Raw genomic sequence first — 21,063 nt, 5'->3', positions numbered from 1 at the left:
CTTAGAACGGTTTCAACTTGCCTATGGACAGCATGGACGGGAATACTATTCTTAGGAGACCCCTCATTTTCACTAATTATGAACATCCCGGACAGCACGGGCATGGCGACTACATCAGTAGCACCTGCCACCTAAACAAATACAGTATTTGACCCATCTCTTACTCCCCAAACCTCCCCAAGCACTCTTGCACACCAAAACACTCCCCAAAACTGCATTTCGCCTCTGTTCGCCACTGCGATGTCAGCAGATCCAAGATGGCGGGCTCATCGGAACAATCTGACGCACATCACGCCTCACTCCAGCCAATCGGCGGTGTCCTGCCGACGGAGCGAACAGGGATGTGTGTCCACGGAGCGGACATAGATATCACACATTTTTTGAGACCTACTTTTTGGTTGTTTTAAAAAAAAAAACTGGACTGATTTTCATCAAATTTACAAAAGCACACTTTCGGGACCAAGCCGCTGCTCCTGCTGCAAATTTGATGAAAATCAGTCCAGTTTTTTTTTTTAAAACAATCAAAAGGTAGGTCTCAAAAATGTGTGATATCTATGTAACCGTTCAGCGGTTTGGGGTGTACGCATGTGCAAAGTTTTTTCCCCATTCACTCTATGGGAAAAAAAGACATTTTGGGACCCCCCCTACAACTTTACCCCCCTTGGACCAAACCTCACCAAACTTTGCAAAAAAAAAGAAAATCAGAGTGGGCCATATACTTTCTTTGCAAAGTCTGGTGTGGATTCGTCCAGGGGGAGCAAAGTTATAAGCCTATAAGCCGCCCAAAGAGTGCTCTTGCTATGGGAATAGCAACTTAACCATAACTACCGTGGCCGTGTAATATATATATATATATATATATATATATATATATATATATATATATATATATATATATATATATATATATATATATATATATATATATATATATATACCCTCTTCACTTACAAGCCAACATGGTTGTTGTGGCCAAGATATGTCCAAGATGTATGCTTTTGGGTGAATGCATGCAGGCCCAAGCATGTACACACTGCCCACAACCACTGCAGCTTATCACATTTATACTTCACACCCACGCAATCGATTATGTGTCTGACAGGTGTGGCCAGCTCCCAGAGTTTTGGGTACATATTCAGTACATGCTACATTTACAATGTTTCCTTCTATGGGTGTGCTACTGATTTTTAAGCAACCATGGGTGTAATATGCTACGGTCATTGTGGCTAGGGCCTACAATGTTGGGTGCAAGGCCGTAGGCCATAGGCGGGACGCCATACTTCCAAGACTGTAGGCCCTGCCCACAGCCACCGCAGGCCATGCACCCAAGAAGAAACTTCTAAGCACTGGAGTTATAAGCTACTTCACATCCATATATTGAAATGTATTGACATACATCTAATATTTTAGGCCCTGCCCACAACCACTGCCGCATTTCACAGCTACAGAGATACCCCTAGTATTGAACATCACTCAGATGGCTGTGGGGAGGGCCTGCAGTCATGAGTGCATGACCCAACATCACAGTTATATGAGGTGTACTTAGAAGTCACAATGGGTGTGATATGGTGTGGTAGTGCATCGCTCAGGCGGCTGTGGGGAGGGGCTGCAGTCATGGGTGCATGGCCAAAGGCCATGCCCCCAAAAGCATATTTGTATGTTGTGTAGTTATATGCCCCAATGGATGTCATATGGTGTGGTAGTAGTGGCCAGGATGTAGAGTATTTGAACAAAATAATAAGCATTGTAGTTGAAAGCAACTATGGATTTTATATACTGTATACGCAAACATTGATAAATATATGGCCTCACACTCACGTTTGTAGCCTGTGGCTACAAACTACTGCAGCGTATCACAGCTATAGGTACACTTGTACTATGCAACATCATTAATATGACTGTGGGGAGAGTGTAGCGTTTTGGGAGCATGGCCAAAGGCCATGCTTCCAAAACCAACTTTGTAGTGAAATTTCAAGGCACAATGGTTCCGATGTGCTGTGGTGTTTCTGCCCAGGACCCAGAGTCGTGCCTGCATGCCAAAAGGCCATGCACCCAAGACTGAAGTCATAAGTCGTGGGGTTATAAGTGAAAATGGGTGTGGTGCAATGCGGTAGTTGTGTGCACGTCCTAGTGTCTTGGCTGCATGGCTGCATGGCTGCAGACGATGGTCTCAAATGTTAATTTATAAGTAGTTAATTCACAAAGACCATGGTTTTGATATGCAGCGATGGTTGTGGGTAGGAGTATACTTTTTGTACCTTGGTCGTAAGGCGTAGGTGGTAGGTTACACAGCCAAGATGCAATGGCCAGCCTACAGCCACTGCAGCATATTAGTACCATAGATTAGACCTGTAGGTTTGCATGTGTACAACATGACTGCCAATATACTTACTCCTTACTTTGTTCAGAATTCATATATTTTTTAAATGCCTTTAGTACTTGGTGGATGTATCCTTTTTTAATTTCTGTGATAAAAGAAAAAAGTATGTTATTCTTTGCATTTTATGAAAACTTACTACATTGCATAATAGACAGTTTACCTTTGTTTACCCTTATATTTAGTTTACAAACCAGTGTACTGTGCATTCTGCTCAGTTTCTGTGTTTGCTTTTCTAATCCTTGGGTCTGGGAAAAAAAAAATCCATGTCAGATTAAAAAAAAACCTTTAATTGATATGGTACTAACTAATTCCTTGTTTCCTTTGAGTGTTTCCTTCATCTTTCTGATTAATGTTATATTTGTTGCCTTGCTGCCAATTTTTAACAACTGTTAGATACCTGTATGCATATTCTAACTGTGCATTTGTTCTTACAGTTCTGTGATATTCATTTATTTGTGTCGTTGTTATATCCTCTTGGGCAGTTAGATACCTGTTGGCGTATTCTGTTTGTAGTCTTTTACATAATTTTATGGTAGTCTTGAAGTATACATTATTTATTAAATTTTGACTTTAAGAACATTAAATACTCATTTGTAAGATTAGCTGGCAATCTCTGCTTTAGAGTAATTGTGCTATCATTACATTCGAACCATCAACATTTCTTTTGAATGTATGCAGTGTAGTGACCTGCACTGGTTGTAGCTCCTGCATTGTAGATTATACCTATTGTTGTAAAGGTTTTCTTTCCAAGTGACACTTGACTGTGTATGAATCCAATCAGTTTGCAATTGTTTTTGATACCATCTGCATTATAACGTAGAAGCATAAGTATTATGTAGGCACTATGCAATTGTATCAGTAAGGTGGAGAGATTGTTTGAATTGCAAATTGTACATAATCTGCCATGGTTTGCATTCTGTACAAGTTGCTGAAATAGAATGGATTCACAATTAGGTATGGAAACATACACAAATCGCTAATTTGGAATTTGTTCCTGTATCACATTGTTACAGAGAGTGCGTGTAGGTTTCCACATGTACGATATCTGGAAGATTTCATTTACAGGTATGCTTTTGTTTTCTAATACTAGTAGTAAGTACATTAGACATTCTTGTGGATCTTCTTGTGAGTTCATAGTGAATCTCACCATTCCATCACAGTAGTCCAATTCTTCCCTTATTCCATGAACACTGTGTGTGTTGTCAGGATTGTTTGTTGCATTTGTATGAAGCACTAAAATTTGCAAACACAATTGGTCTGTAATGTGTAAGTAAATATTGTTAAGAATTGGTGGTAATTGAAATAGAATATTCTTTGCTACATTTGCATAGCAACTTACCCCAGTTTCATTTGCAAATTTGAATGGACCAGCTAGTTCTGTATCTGTGTGTATTTTTCGGAGTTTCTGTTCCTTCTTTGAATACATACCTGGTTTACATTCCCTAATAGGTTCTTCTTTGTTTGTGATAATTGATGAAGCTTTAGCTTCATTTTGTTTTCTTTGAGGGATTTGATGTTGGATTCTGTTGCATTTTTGTTTGATTTAGTTGTCTTTTACCACATGTCACTTTATCTGGAATAGGATATTGTTTCAGATGGGGGGTGTACAGTGAACGCAGTCTATTATATTCTAGAATGCAAGGAACATCAGCTTTGACTTTAATCAATACTGCTTGTGCTTATTACGATAGTACAGCAACTCTAATACATTTTAAGATGTTGGCATAAGTGAGATCTGCATATTGCTGCATGTTCTCTGTTAATTCTCTGTATTGGAAATGTTGCCAAAGGTTGACGTTTCCTATGCTGCCAACAATTTTACGACAGAGTTTGTGGCCTAAGGTTTTAAAAATAGGTTCACCTTTCACTGGTGTCAATTGTAGAAGAACTCCAAAAAAGATAATGAGGGTAATTCATAGAATTTAGCGCACAAGTGGCGCACGCGGCTGGTGCACAGTGTGCGCGTGCAAATACCTTGCGCCAGCCACGTGCGCCAAAACCCATTTCTGCGTACATGTATTCATGGATTCCAGCTACCAAAACCAGCCGTGGCGCACAGTGGCGCAGCGACCCTGCAGCAGCGCCAGTTACGCCCCCAAGAACGCCTCTCGCGCAGGGAAAAGCCATCAAAATCCCCAATCCAGCGCAAAGGGCTGTGCTAACCCTGTACCAGCACAGAAAACGGGCTACGTGTATCACTGGGGTGCGCGGGAAGTTCCACAGGCGATTTCAGCAGGGTATGTGTATTTCAGGGGTGCGCGAGAAGTTCCACACGCGATTTCAGCAGGGTACGTGTATTTCAGGGGTGTGCAGGAAGTTTCACACGCGATTTCAGCAGGGTACGTGTATTTCAGGGGTGCGCAGGAAGTTCCACAGGTGATTTCAGCAGGGTATGTGTATTTCAGGGGTGCGCGGGAAGTTCCACATGCAATTTCAGCAGGGTACGTGTATTTCAGGGGTGCGTGGGAAGTTTCACACGCAATTTCAGCAAGGTACGTGTATTTCAGGGGTGCGCAGGAAGTTCCACACGCGATTTCAGTAGGGTACCTGTATTTCAGGGGTGCACGGGAAGGTCCACACGCGATTTCAGCAGGGTACGTGTATTTCAGTGGTGCGCGGGAAGTTCCACACGCAATTTCAGCAGGGTACGTGTATTTCAGGGGTGCGCGGGAAGTTTCACACGCGATTTCAGCAGGGTATGTGTATTTCATGGGTGCGCAGGAAGTTCCACACGCGATTTCAGCAGGGTACGTGTATTTCAGGGGTGCGCGGGAAGTTTCACATGCGATTTCAGCAGGGTACGTGTATTTCAGGGGTTCTGGGGAGTACTACAAGTGAATTGGCCGTGTGGGTCCTCCCAGGTGTTCGCTCTAGAACCTCCACGGCCCCTGCAGGTAGCCCCACCACGAGGGACTACCCTGCACCCCTGCTCATGTCCCGCAGGCAGCCCATCCACCATGGGCATGCCCTCCAGCCAAGCCACATGTCACCTTGCACTACTGATCAACAATGCATGTCTCCCAGCACCCCCACCCCCCAGCAGTCAGGGGCACCCTCCACCAGGCCCCCACTCCTGTCTCCCAGCACCCCCACCCCCAGCAGTGCAGGGCACCCTCCACCAGGCCCCCACACATGTCTCCGAGCACCCCCACCCCCAGCAGTCAGGGGCACCCTCCACCAGGCCCCCACTCCTGTCTCCCAGCACCCCCACTCCCCAGCACTGTGGGGCACCCTCCACCAGGCCCCAACTCATGTCCAACTCATTTTCCCTGCACCCCCACCCCCCCAGCACTGTGGGGCACCTGCCAGCAGGCCCCCAGTCATGTCCAACTCATGTTCCCCTGCACCCCCACACCCCAGCACTGTGGGGCACCTGCCAGCAGGCCCCCAGTCATGTCCAACTCATGTTCACCTGCACCCCTACCCCCAGCACTGTGGGGCACCTGCCAGCAGGCCCCCAGTCATGTCCAACTCATGTTCCCCTGCACTCCCACCCCCCAGCACTGTGGGGCACCTGCCAGCAGGCCCCCACTCATGTCCAACTCATGTTCCCCTGCACCCCCAACCCCCAGCACTGTGGGGCACCTGCCGGCAGGCCCCCAGTCATGTCCAACTCATGTTCCCCTGCACCCCCACCCCCCAGCACTGTGGGGCACCTGCCAGCAGGCCCCCAGTCATGTCTAACTCATGTTCCCCTGTACCCCTACCCCCCAGCACTGTGGGACACCTGCCAGCAGGCCCCCACTCATGTCCAACTCATGTTCCCCAGCCAACATGTCATCACAATCTAGATCCCTGGTCCCTATGGTCAGCCTCCAAATGCAAAACACCCACCCGAGTATTGCATCCACCCACTTAGAAATGGCAATAACATGATAGAACACCAATTGCAAGTTTGGAAACGAACACATGTCCCTCACATACACCCAATGGGTGTCAGTGAATCTCAAAACCCATATCATGATATGCATGAAACCAATTAGATACTACACATTGAAGTTTGATCAAAAAATATGTATTAAAAGAAACATGAATTGAATCAAAAATAAACTAACAGAAATGGGAATGTAAAAAAAGTAAAAAGAAGCATGTCCGTGAAAAAATGCAAAACCAAAAATCATAATCCAAAGGAATGGTGTCCAAAGTCACAGTCCACAAAAGAAAATCCAATGGGAAATTATAATCGAAAGCCATTGCTCCATGGTTAAATTGTAAAATGAAAAGAAAATCCAACAGTGAACTATGTACAGGTGAACAAGCCAGGGTCCATGATCCCAACAAAAGAAATGAAACCAATCTAACAACACTAACTAATTAAAAAAAAAACTATATACAAAAATGTGGCCCATTGTCCAAAAGGTCCAAAGAAAATGCAAAAACAAAGGAAACCTACCACAAACTACATAACTATTTACAAGGGCAGCAGGCTAGTCCAACGGCTCACTGGATGTTGTCATGGGCCAGGGCATCATCGAACTCCTGTTCAATGGCTTGGAGGCGGGAATGTTCCCTGGCCCCGAGGTCTCGCAGGGATAAAGCAGTGTCCAGCTCCAACTCCCTGCGAAGACCCTCGAAGCACTCAGCCCGCCTCAGCGCCCTCCGCATGGAGTTCTCCGCCCTGACCATTGTGAGCGGTTCCTCCTATGCCCGCTGCTGCTCCACACCTATATGCTGGCCCAACCACTCCCACACGGGAGCCACTCCCATTCCAGGGTTCTCCTGCCCTCCGGCCGATGCCTGCACCCCTGATGTTGATGGCCCCGAGCCATGATGCCTCCCACGTCGAGCCTGCCGCTGCCTCCGACGCAACTGCCTGTGCCAGCACGACGGCATCCAGGCTGATGGAATCCACCGACGCCGTCGTGCACGTGCCCTGCCCGATGATGCTGTCACATCCTCCATCTGCTGGGGTCCAGTTGCTGGTGTGTCCACCCCTGCTGGACCTCCGACTTCCGACTGTGGCAGGGATGGGATCCCCACCGAGCCGGCTGCATTGGTCGGGGCAGGTCCACAGGGGGCCCTGGTGGCATCTGGGCTGGAAGACGGCATGGAGAACGACTGGTGCATAGTCTCCACAGAGGAGGAGAGGGTCACCAGATTGGCCGACACATGTAGGAAACCTCCGACCATGGGCGATCCCAACTGGGCCACGTCGGCACGGTGCTCTCCGTGATGACGTGCATGCTCCTCCCGGGAAGCACGCACTTCATCACGAATTGCACCTGTGCGCAAATCGACACCAATCAGGACCTTCTCCATACAGCCAGGGGTCCCCTCGTCCGCAGGTGGAGGGGAGTCAGATGACATGGACATCCCCCCTACCTGCGGACGGGCCTGGGATGGGGCATGCCTGCTGGTGCATGGTGGTGCAGTCACAGTGTCAGGGACAGTGACATGCACAGGCCCCTCCACGGTGACCTGTGCTGCCTCCTGCCCCTGACCCTGGACTGCAACTCTTGCACCAGCAGGGATGCCCCCACCAGGCCCCATGTGTGCCTCAGTAGCGGCCTCCTCCTCCTCTGTGGAAACCACCAACCTGGATGGCTCCACCCCGTCTTCCGCCCTTGCAAGCCCCTGTGGGGGCTCACCCACCCCTTCCGCTGCAGCCGTGGGGGCATCCCTGCTGCTTTGCTCCACAGAGCCGTCTCCGCCCTCTTCTTCACGTGGCGCTGTGTAGAGGGAGACATAGAACACAAGCATCAGGGTACTGTACAATGGTCCCCTAGACAGGAAGCAATAGCAGATGAGTGGCACTGTCAAAGATCACTTCCATCATGTCCCTCCACAACACATGGCTCAGTGCAGGTAAAACACATGCAGTAACAGGCATGGCGCATGCTATGGACATTAGCATACATGTCCAAGGGATTCTTGAAACATACAATGTTGTTTTGGAACTCACATGCATCATGGGCCATGCCTATCACATGCACACACTTCACCCTAGTTTCATCCATCTGGCCTCGTACACCACAGACACAATGGATACAAGGATGACTAGGCTGCATCAGTGAACCTGAACATTGCGACAGACATGTGTCATGCATCCCTGGCATTCACAAGTCACAGACACGCAGGTCAGACACACAGACATGGACAGCATACATGTACATGGCATCATCACCCATCCCTCACCCCCACCCATGTCCAGGAACAGAGACTGGCATGCTTTCATGTGGCCATTCCGCATAGGGCAACCTATGTTGCATTTGAACACATGCACCAACCATGTGGTTCACACATTACTGGTCTCACATGCATGACGTCCCTGCACACACACATGCATACATGGCCTATGTCACACATACAGGCAGGTATCAGACAACCAGCTCACTGCGACATGCCCTGTCTCACACAGCAATGCTTGGCCACTTACCGCTCAACTCCAGACGGGTCTGCCTCTCAAGGATCTGGGCGTGGAGCGCTGGGCCTACACGTTCCAGGACCCTCATCTGGATGGTACTCATGCGGCCCCGGCGCCCCTCCACGAGGCGCCGAGCCTTCAAGAGGGTCCTGCACCTGCAGTCATCCCAGCACTTCTTGACATGTTGGTAGTCGCGGACTGCCACCCCCTGCGCGTTGATGGCAATCACGATGTCCGTCCAGATCCGAGTCCGTCCTTCCTTGTTGGTGCGCTTATTTCCGAAGAGGGCATCATACTGCCCCAGGACACCAACTTCAGTGGCAGTGAAGTGGTGCCCCTCTGCCTCTCTGGCCGGGGGTTGCCAGTGGTGCCAGATGTTGCAGTGCCCGACATGGCAACCCCAGAGGCAGGAGTAGGTGGGCAACTGGGTCCTGGGGCTGGGCTGTGGAGCGATGGTATCCCAGTCGGGAGTCTTCTGTTCCAGCAGGGGTGGACACAGCAAATGGACCCCTGCAGATGGCTGATGTGCAGGCACCAAATGGCAGGGCACGGTGGCAGCAGGCAGGCAGGCAGGCAGGCAGCAGCAGATGGCTCGTGGGAGGCTGCTCGGGGCTCTGGGGGGCAGTAATTCGGCCTTTTGGGCAGGAGCGTGGTCTTCCGTGTGCTTATGCGTGGCCAGCTTGATACGGAGTGATTTGGCACATGAAAATCTTGCACGTCTGCGTGTAAATCGGGGAAAGGCCCTTAACGTGTAAGTGCGTCAGCACGCATACGCGATTTCATTGGACCAAAGGCTCTTAGCGCATAAGCGCGTCAGCACGCATACGCGATTTCATTGGACCAAAGGCCCTTAGTGCGTACGCGCGTCTGTGACGTTTCGCGCACGGGTGTTTCCCTGGCAGGGCTTGTAGATCCCACGTGCCTTTACATTGCTCTGTATGTGCTTTTCGTGGGGTGCGGTGCGTGTGTTTTCCAGCCGTTGGGGTTCACACGTTATTACTTCACAGCGGGTGTTGGCTATGTGTTCTTCTACACGCAAGGCAGACGGTGAGTGGTAGCCCGCTCCCCCAGGCCCGATCGCGTGAAAAACTTCACGCGAACCCCCGTAATACACGTAGCCCGCTCCACCAGGCACGATCGCATGAAAAACTTCACGCGAACCCCTGTAATACACGTAGCCCGCTCCCCCAGGCCCTATCGCGTGAAAAACTACACGCAAACCCCAGTAATACACGTAGCCCGCTCCCCCAGGCCCGATCGCGTGAATAACTTCACGCGAACCCCTGTAATACACGTAGCCCGCTCCCCCAGGCCCGATCGCGTGAATAACTTCACGCGAACCCCAGGCACAATAGCAGTATGGGACATTCATCATTGCTGTATATTGGCGCTTTTGTGATGCGCAGGGACGCTACCGCCTGCCTTCGTGTGGCGGACGTGTTTATGCCTGTGCGTGTCTTTGGCCGTGCGCGGCTTTGCCCTATTCGATTCCATGAATACGTGTGGTTCGCGTGCGCGTGGGCGTTCCGTCTGCTTCCCAGCAGTACATCCCAGTTATGCCCTTATTTTCACACATTGTTCCCCATTCCGTGCGTTACGCCCCGTGTTCCGCCCCCTTTTTGGTGTGTGCGCCGAGGTTGTGCGCTTTCACTGTGCGCGTCGCGCACGCCGTTTGGCGATGTTTCAGTGACGTGTGCGCCATGCACGGGTTTGGCGCACATCCCGAGGAAAACACGTGCAGGGACTTCCATGAATCGCACGTGTGCGCGTGCGCCTGTTTTTTCGCGCTTGCGCCTGCTTGCGCATAGATTTTCGGCACACGTTTGTTCCATGAATCGGCCCCCAAGTGTTTCCCTGCAAAGAGTTCTTTGTTGTTACTTTTAAGTACTTCTTGCAATCTGAGATGAATCAAAGCCAACATTAGGTTGGAGACCATGTTCACTTCATCGATTAGTAGCATTTTCATTTGTATTAATACTCTGCATACTTCCATTGCAGCTTCTGCAAAAAGTTTGTAATAGTCTAATTTATTTTGATGCTCTACTGGAAGCAGTAGTAATCGATGTAAAGTGACACCGCCTATGTTGTAGGCAGCTAAACCTGTTGGAGCCATTACAACAACTGACATTTTGTTGTTTGTCAATTGTTGAAGGAACTTGCTGATGATTTTGATTAAGAATTTTTTTCCTGATCCAGCTTCACCACTCACGTACAGCAGTATAGGTTTGTAATTTTGGTAGGTACATTCTTTATTTTTGTGTTGTACACCATGTACAATTTGCTTTGTTACGTCTTCAAAAATGGTGCGCTGATCTTTAAGTTTTGGTTGTTGTACAGTTAAGTCTTCTTTATCTTCATACTGACACATGGTGTTTTCTACTTCTGTCATAGCTAATTCTGCCTCATTTGCTATTAGTGATTGTCCCAGTGGTTCTTGGCTTCCTGTTACAGACGGTTGACTACTGTCAGGAGTGTCCTTATCTAGTTGGGCCTGGAGTTCTTCGTGTTGCTGTTCATTGTGCAACATTGTTTTGTAGTGTGTAAAGATTACATTGGTTATAGTGCTTTCATTTGCTTTGAAAGCATCTTCGTAGGAGTCATAGTTATCTAGTATTTCTTCTTCTTTTCTCCATGGTTTAAAAAAGTTGTAACAGAGACATGTAATATAGTTCTTTCTGTTGAGGAGTTTGTAATGATAATTTTACATGATTAATTAAGCTTCGTTTGGTAAGTTTCACTAAGCTACCTTCACAATCGGTCACTCTATATCTACCTTTGCTTTCATCGGGTTTTATATTATTTTTGTGTGCAAAGTTTTGAGCTATGTGGTATAGACACATGCTTTCCAAAGTGCTACTCCTGTTCGGATAGTATGTGTCCAGTAAATTGTTTTTTAGAATGTCTTGGCTGTTGAATCATTTCTGGCAATTGTTTCTATGTCCTCATATGATTTCAGCACTCTTTTTCTAGATTTAGCAGGACCAAGACTTAGCCGTACTATGTTGTCTGATTTTCCATACAATGCAGTACCGGTTAAACAATCTGCTGCTTCGTAGGCGCCACATTATCTATGAGAGAACATTTTTATGCCTAGGCTGTACAATTTCTGTGATAGTGTTTTGTCTGATGCTAGGTCATCCCAGAGGTCTTGAAGCTCTGTTTTTTCTGCTTTTGTTAAGTAGGCTGTAACATATCGTGCAACAGCAGTAGAACTGTCTGCAATGTACTGCACATCTATGTTGGCATTCCATTAGAGGGCAATGATTGCATTGTAATAATTGATATATTTTGATTCTTCTGTTCGTTTGATGTAATACGTGTTCTTAGGTGATTTACCTTTAACACTGTGTCGAACTGAAGACATGAAGTTGTTTACTTCACATGTTTCTGTAACCTGATCTAGGGAAACCAAAGCGGCATTTGGTGTAGTATTTACCTTTGTTTTTGTATTTGCGGCGACAATATTTGCCACATTTGTGTCTTTGAAATTGTAAAATCTGCCCATGCAGCTCACTATGACCCTCATTACAAGTCAGGCGTTAAGGGTTTAACGGCGCCGTTGGCGCCGTTAACCCTTAACGCCTGATTCCCACTTTAACGTCTGCTTTTTGCAGGCGTTAAAGTCCAAGACGCTAAGCGACCTTGGTGCTAATTACGGCACCGTAATTTACGGTGCCGTAATTAGCGCCTTCCCCATCCCCATTATGCCCTATGGGGCAAAAATGGGAATGGGGAAGGGCAAAGGGTGAATGGGGAATTACCGCCCCACTCACGTTGGAATGGGGCGGTAATTCCGCCATCCACCATGGCGGAATCCGGCATGGACCATGGTGCTAATAGCACCATGGTCCACCGCCTGACTTGTAATGAGGGCCTATGTGTCTGTTGTGAAGGGATTTCACAAGTGACATATTTTTGGATAAACTGCAAAACAGTGCTATCACTGTCGTGACCAAATTTAAGTGCACCGTTGATCCATAACAGCATGTGAATATGTGGTGCTCCTCTCGCTTGATATTCTTTTCTCCAAAAAAGTGTAGCACTTCTCCAAGGGGAGTAACCGTTTTTTTTTTCCAAATAAAGAGTAGCATGGCAATGAAATGATGATGGAAATATCTTGACACATTAACTGGATCTAGAGAGCAAAGTTCTCCAGGTGTTAATATATTTATGTTGTTTTTCTTGCTGTTTGCTATGCATAGGAACGCATGTAAATCTTCCCATGCATATTCTGCACAACTTAGTGTAACAAACCAAGTCGGTGGTCCAAGGTTTCTGATCATACAACGCACGTCTCCATGCCGTCGGAACCAGTATTCCTTTGTACCACGCATGTTTGCAAACAAATTTGTTATACTTGATTGTAAAACCTCATCTTTTTCCTGTACTTTTTGTATTAACTGAGTAGCTAATTAACAAGGGGGGTCATGGGAGTCCCTCTGCCAGACATTAGTCCTGGTTGCGAGAGGCTTACCCAGAGTCTTTAGCTCACTATATTTCACAGAGAAGAAATATCATAAACATATCAGTCTGTGTCCTGCCCTGGGGCAGTCCAGCACCGAAATACTAGGCAATTCTCCTCTGAACAAGAGTACCAACAGCATCCCCAGACACGTGTTTCGGTCTGGTTGGACCTCATCAGTAGGGAGGAGCTGTGCCTCTCTAAGAATAGTGAGCAAGGGGTCCACGTCTGGATTCCCCTAGTAACTTAGGGTGAGACCCAAAGTTACTTGCATATGCAAATTAACAAGGGGGGTCCTGGGAGTCCCTCTGCCAGACATTAGTCCTGGTTGCGAGAGACTTACCCAGAGTCTTTAGCTCACTATCTTTCACAGAGAAAAAATATCCTAAACATATCAGTCTTTGTCCTGCCCTAGGGCAGTCCAGCACCGAAATACTAGGCAATTCTCCTCTAAACAAGAGTACCAACAGCATCCCCAGACACATGTTTCGGTCTGGTTGGACCTCATCAGTAGGGAGGAGCTGTGCCTTTCTAAGAATAGTGAGCAAGGGGTCCACGTCTGGATTCCCCTAGTAACTTGGGGTGAGAACCAAAGTTACTTAAATATGCAAATTAACAAGGGGGGTCCTGGGAGTCCCTCTCCCAGACATTAGTCCTGGTTACGAGAGACTTACCCAGAGTCTTTAGCTCACTATCTTTCACAGAGAAGAAATATCTGAAACATATCAGTCTTTGTCCTGCCCTGGGCAGTCCAGCACCGAAATGCTAGGCAATTCTCCTCTGAACAAGAGTACCAACAGAAACCCCAGACATGTGTTTCGGCCTGGTTGGACCTCATCAGTAGGGTGGATCTGTGCCTCTCTAAGAATAGGGGGGATGCTGTTGTTGTGCCCACAATCTGGTGTCATGCATGTCGCAATTTCCAACATTTAGGCAAGATGGGTTTCGGGTCTTTCTATAGAGGCATACAGCTGCTCCTCTACAATAGTTTTGTGCATAATCAGATGATGCAGTTTTTCTCCTCTGTGTATTCTGATGCTCGGAATAGCCTAAGGAGGCCAACCTGCACAATGCTCCCTTCATCAAAAATATGTTCAAATGCCTCCTGTTCTAACTCTGTGGTAATTCTGTCTTTCCATAGTGTCACATTTTCTGAGGATCAAACTGCATGGGCATAAAGCTTTGCCTCAAGATAATTTGAAAATTCAGAAAACTCAGCTTGGATCTGGGATATGGTGCCACTATTACCAATGATACTATAATGAGAGTCAAATGAGCACACAATACTGCACTACCTACCTCACAGCACTAATTCAATTAATGAGTGCACAACATTTTTATGCTTTAAAATGCAAGGCTATGCCCAGCAATTGTTTTAAAGTTTCCCGGCCAAAGCACCAAATCGGTTAGATATATTTAGGGCTTATATCTATTACTTTGTGGTATTTTATAGCTTTTCTTTATTTTTGTTTATAATGATGAGACTAATTTCAGAATACTGCGTAATAATTATTTTTAGCAGGGTCACTAACAACAAACAAATCCTGGACTTAATACATTCTGAATAGACGGCTCATGCCCTCCTGTGGTATCCTATGTACAATACCACATTATTTCCTTTTGGCTGTGTTCCAACAAATGTAAAGCATGCAATTTAAATACAGCATGTTCATTCAGCCTCTATAGATAAAACGTTCACTGTGGCTACTTTGCTTTGAGATATTTCTTACCGCACGTCTGCATCTCTCTATACATGTCAAATCAAAACATTATTTGCCCGAGGGCTCCATCGGCATCCGTGGTGAGAAATCGTCTTGAAAGCTGTAGGCAACGCGATACATGGCTCTCGTACTCCCACTGACCAACAACATGCAGCTTGATCAAATTATCAATACGATATATCTGCGAATCAAAACTGGGAGATAAAGCTGGATATACACCCTTTCAGAACACCAGCCAATGGACAGCCCATAAATGGGAAACCACAGTGCATAGAATTTTAACATTCAAGATTCACAACGGGGGTAATAGAAAATACCACTTCAGATTCAAAACTACATCAATAATTCAAAGGCTTCATTAAGTGATGCTTCTAAAAAACTTTAGTTTCACATACAATCAAGAAATCTAAGTATCCTGTAAACATTAAAACATGTGCTGGAAGCAGTCTGAAGCACTATTACATCTTAGTTGTACTTTGAGTACTGAAGATGGATCTAAAGGAGCACAGAAAAGAGGAATAGACCTATCCACAAATGTGCTTTCTTCCAATCCAGAAACACATAATAGCATTAACACCCAATAGCGAGAACTACACCATAATCATTGTTGTTATTGGTCCTCTCACGTTTGCTGCTAAAATCACATTGAATACAATAGTTGTTTGAGTAATCAAGACAGGTGACATTAGAACCTGTCCTGTGAGTAACTGGTGTATATGTACCATTGAGACCAGAATGAATCTGTGAATTGTGCCACTGCTTAGTGTTTTTAAATCATGGTTTTTGAATAAAATGTGTTAAAAGTATCACTGACCTTATTGATCTACTTAGCGATGTCAAGTAGTTCACCTTTGCACTGACCTTTTGTTCATTCTGCCATAGTGTGTAAAAGCATGGTAGATTTTGTAGATATTGTTTGCTTAATCTATTTAATTCTGCCTGAGACTGAAACTCTTGAGTCCAGCAGATAGTTTCATACCCTTGGGCCTAGTTAAAACTCAAACCCTTGCTAAAATGTGAATGCTGAAATGCAGAGTTCATATGTTGAAATGCAGTGCCTAGATGTCAAAATGTGGAGCACATACTCCTATAGGCCATGGGCAGTGGGCAGATTGTCTGGGTCAATGCCTAAGGCGATGACATGGACAATCTGGCTACTGAACATGACCACGGGGGACTAGCAATGAGGTTAAAGTGGGCATGGCTACCAGACTGTGTGGTAAAACTTTTTCAAAATTGGGATAGGTTTGAGTGGGAAAAAAAATTCTGCTTGTGGGTACAGGATGAAATGCTGGATGGGATTGCAGCAAATATGCACTAGGCGGGTCAGCAAAAACTTTAAATGGCAATAGCTGATGCCATGTCTAAGATAAATAGCAGTTTTGCTAATATTCTTAGATGTTTTCTGTGCTAGATTGTTCATGGATAATGAGTACAAATCTGTGCAAGGGTACATTTGAGCTACAAAGTTCTTAGATCCGCAGAAGATGCAGTTCCAAACTGTTCATGAAGCAGTGACCCATTTGCAAAGTGCAGATGCGTTTGCAAACATTTCATCATGCTGCGCACAACCACGTGGACACTCTCTGGAAAGTCTGCGCTGACGTCAGATGTTATCGGATGTTGATGAATACAAAAACAGTAGTAAAAGTTGCAAAAGGTGTATAGAAGTGTTAAAAATTATGCTAGAAAGTGGCAGAGTTTTATGGTGAAACTTTGTAAATTGGACAAAAATGTTGCTATATCGAGGTAAAAATGATCTGTAGGAAGTTAGCATGGACTGGTAAAAACCAATTAAATTCACTGAAAAAGCTTTGTTAAAGTGATTTTATGGTTAAGTTGCACTAATAAAAACCTATGAAATTCAATGAAAAAATGTTGTTAAAAGGGATGTTATGGCTACAAGTAAAACCAAAAAACTCAAAAATGTGCCAGTTATGCTAAGCTAAGCAACCCTAACTCGTACCACCACTGTGCACTGCTTAGACTTAAAGCATAATTTTTTTTTTCAGAGGGAAGATGCAACCTCTTGGGTTTTTTGAGGTTGGCAAGTTTTCTCAAGTATTTGGATGCCAGGATTTTATTCAAGTTGTCATGTTCCCAGAGCAGACACTTACCCACAAGACCACAAGCATTTGTGTTGTATTGGGAATTCGTTTTCCATGGAATATGTCACTACAGATTGCATGTATCAGTCCCCTAACCCTACTCCCTTCCCTTGTTGGTTTTCCCCAGATTAATATACACACTCACAGCCTCATAGTGAGTGGCAGCATATTTAAATGCCCCTGTGTTACATGCTATTTGGATATTTTACCAACTTTACTGAAGACAGTGTGCATGCACTAATCAGTGGATTGTCATATGTTTTGACTTGGTATCTGGTCAATTAAGGCCTGGCCCTCTTTGTTGATTTTGTGTTCCCTCATAGGGGACAGAGCAGCACGCCCAGACAGCCTTAATCCGAGACATGCTGGAAGTTATAATGTTCTTACCACTAAATTGCATGTCCTGAAGAAGATGATCTAAACCGTTGGCACCATCAAAACCAGTCAACCTTCTTGGATATGGTGCTTTACATAACCTTATGAGATATCCCCCTGAATAAGAGGGGATACGCCCTGTATTTAGTGTATTTTCCTCACATGGAGTGAGCATTTTAAGAATATCCCATGTAGATTTGGGACCAGTTTTTATACTGTGTTTTTTGTTCCATGCGAATATCATCCCTATGTGGTTAAGTTGTAGTCTAAGGGTGAATACATGTAGTATTGAAATTCCCATGATGCCACCTACCACATGTTAGCTCCGTAGCTGCTTCTTTTCAAGATTTAATCATAATACTTGTCATTGAAATTCCATGTGGTGGTTTTACGCTGGACATTGTTGCTCTTTCTGTTTCAAATAAATAAAAAAATGTGTTGTGAGTACTGCTCACACAATTGATGAGAACTAGGGACACTCTCTTCTTGATCTATCCCCTTTTAGATAGGAGGCACATCACTCGCCATCTAGGGACAGGCACCCCTGCTAGGGCTAGGGTGTTCTTCTTATGTGGTATGAAAACTTGTCTTTAATGTCATTTGTTTGACCTTTTGCACTTTTTACTCCCAAATAACCATGTAGGTTATGTTATGATAATGTTACGTTACAGTTAGGGTAGGCAGTTGTTTTCTCCTTTTTCAAACAAGCCATGTTGTTATTTAGTACAATAAACCAACCAGTTCTTTTTTTGACATATGCAGCATAGTGTCCTGAAGTGGTTGTGGCACCAATGTGTTATATTATACCTACTGTTGTGAAGGTTTTCTTTATAAGTGATACTTGGCCGTGTGTGAAACCTGTAAGTATACAGTTATTTTTGGTACCATCTTCATTGTATCTAATGAGCATTAGTATGACAAATTGGCAATGTGCGTTCATTTTTATGGAGGAACGATTGTCTGAATTGCAAAAAGGACATATTATGCCATGATTTGCATTGTGCATATGTTGGTGAATTGCAAAGAATTTAGAATTTGGTATGGATACATATACAAATAGTTAATTAGGGATGTGCTCTTGTGAAACATGGTTGCAGAGAGTGCATGCATGTTTCAACATGTATGAAATCTGGAAGATTTCATTTGTAGGAATGCTTTTGATTTGCAGTACTTGCAGCAAGTACATTAGGCATTCTTGTGCATCGTCCTGTGTGTTTATCGTCAAGTTTACCATTCCTGCACAGTAGTCTAATTCTTGCCTTATACCTGAGGCAACTTAAGTGTTGTCAGGATTATTTGTGGCATTTCTATGTAGGACAAGTATTTGCAAACACAACTGGTCTGATCCGTTTAAGTAGTGTTGTGAACAATTGCTGGCAATTGAAAAGAAGATTGATTGTTACATTAGCACAACAATTTACTCCAGTTGTGTTGCTGAATTTATATGGAATGGAGAGTTCAGTCCTTGATAGCTTGATGGGTCTGCATATTGTTCTGGCAAAGAGACATTTGTGTATTTGTTTTCTGATGGATTTGCAGTTGACTTTGTACCAGATAGTTTTGTGGTTGTACTATTTAATGCAGAAGCAGTTGGTCATTGTTTCTTTAGTGGTATTGCTATGAGAACGGTTATAGATTCTGCTTGTATTAGTTCTCCTTTTAAAAGTCTCATTTTTTGAGGTAGAGGGTACATATATAGATGGGGGTGTAGTGCACTTAGCCTGTTGTATTCCAGGATGCAAGGAATGTCATTGTTGACTTTGTTTGCATCAAAGTTAACTAGGAATAGACCATTGAGTGTATGCAGATGTGAAAGTGCTACATAACTCACACCTTCGTTAAAGACTGTGCTACCAATGTCAATCAATGCTTAATATAGGTTTAGACCTTGTGATTTGTGAATAGTGACAGTATATGCAAGAGATAGAGGAAATTGTTCTCTGCATATGTAAATGTCTTTAAAAAGAAGGAAACATGCTTATTGATTGGCCACTTCTTTTAACTTCTGCTAGTTTGTCAAAGTGGATGTTGACAAACTGAATGTTGTCATGTGTATATGTTTGGAAGCCAACAACTGTACGAAATTGCTCCATTTACTAAACCTTGTTCTACATCAAGGTTACCTTTTAGAATTACTCTGCAGTTTAGACACAAAGTCAATATTTTCTCCAATCAAACTGTGTTGGAGATACATTAGTCTAATCTATTTAGTCGTGCTGTTGCTTGCTGGCACATTGGAAGTGGCATGCCATTCACTTCTTGTTTGTCTGTGGAGCTGATATGAGGTATGGGTTGCATTTCTTTTTTCAACATTGTCTCATTGAATTGACTACAGCTTGCAAGGGTTGGCATTAAGGACATACATTTTAGATTTTTTGAGTTAACTGTTCCATGATATCAGGAGCAGATGTGTGTTGTCCATATAACTCATGAATTAGTCTACTATTTAAGATGGATTTAGAATCTTTAGTAAGAAGACCAGTTCCAATACTTTTTAAATTGTTAGTATAGGTGAGGTCTGCAGACTGATGCATGTTTTGAGTTCTCTGTAGAGAAATTGTTGCCAGAGATTTACATTTCCAATGGTGCCAAGCATATTACGACATTGTTTGTGTCCTGATGTTTTGAAAAAAGGTTGACCTTTTACTGGTGTTAACAGTAGGAGGTCTCTGAAAACAATAACATGTTTTCCTCCAAACAGTTCTTCGTAGTAGGTTTTTAGGTTTCTGAGATGAATTAAAGCTAACATGAGGTTGGAAACCATGCTTACTTCATCTGTTAGGAGCACTTTAATTTGTTTCATAATTATGCATACTTCAGTCGCTGCTTCTGCTGATCATTTGTAGCATTCTAATTTATGTTGGCGTTCTAAGGGGAGGAGCAGTAATCTGTGTAAAGTAATACCTCCGATGTTGTAGGCAGCTAATCCTTTGGGTGCAGTTAGTACAGTTGAAAGGATGTTTTTTTAAGTTCTGTATAAATGTGCTGATTATTTTAATTAAGAATTTTTTATCAGAACCAGCTTCACCACCTGCTGATCCGAGCAGAGGTTTATAATTTGTACAGCTACAGGCTTTCGTTTCAAGACCATTGTGTTCATCATTTATCTGTGATTCAAGCACTGACACGTCTTCCTCAGATTAGTTATATTGGTACATGGTATTTTCTACCTCTGGCATGGCGTTTCTGCTTCATTTAGAATGAGTAGTACTCCAAGTGGTTCTTGGCTTCCTCAGGAGTTTCTTTATCTAGTTGAACTTCAATGTCTTCTTCTTGTTTGCGTTCATTGTCCAACATTTCCTTGTATTGTTTGAAATTGTCATTTGTTATCCTGCTTTAATTATTTTTATGCAGCTTCAAATGAGTCATAGTCACTTAATAATTATTCTTTTCTCAAATGATTAAAAAGTCAGATTAGGGCCATGTAACACAGTTCTCTATGATAAATGATAATGTTATATGATTAATTAGACTGGTTTTGTTGAGTTTCCCTATTCTTCCTTCAAAAGTTGAGACTGAATATTTGCCAGTTGTCTCATTTGGTGTGCCATTGTTTTTGCAGGTGTAGTTTTGGGCAATGTAAGGCTGTACCTGTAAAATCATCTGCAGCTTCGTAGCACCCACATTCTCTATGGGAGAGCATTGTTATACCA

This window comes from Ambystoma mexicanum, chromosome 7p (assembly GCF_040938575.1).
Source record: "Ambystoma mexicanum isolate Mex_15411 chromosome 7p, UKY_AmexF1_1, whole genome shotgun sequence".
Taxonomy (NCBI): Eukaryota; Metazoa; Chordata; class Amphibia; order Caudata; family Ambystomatidae; genus Ambystoma; species Ambystoma mexicanum.
Note: the sequence above shows the minus strand (reverse complement) of the source record.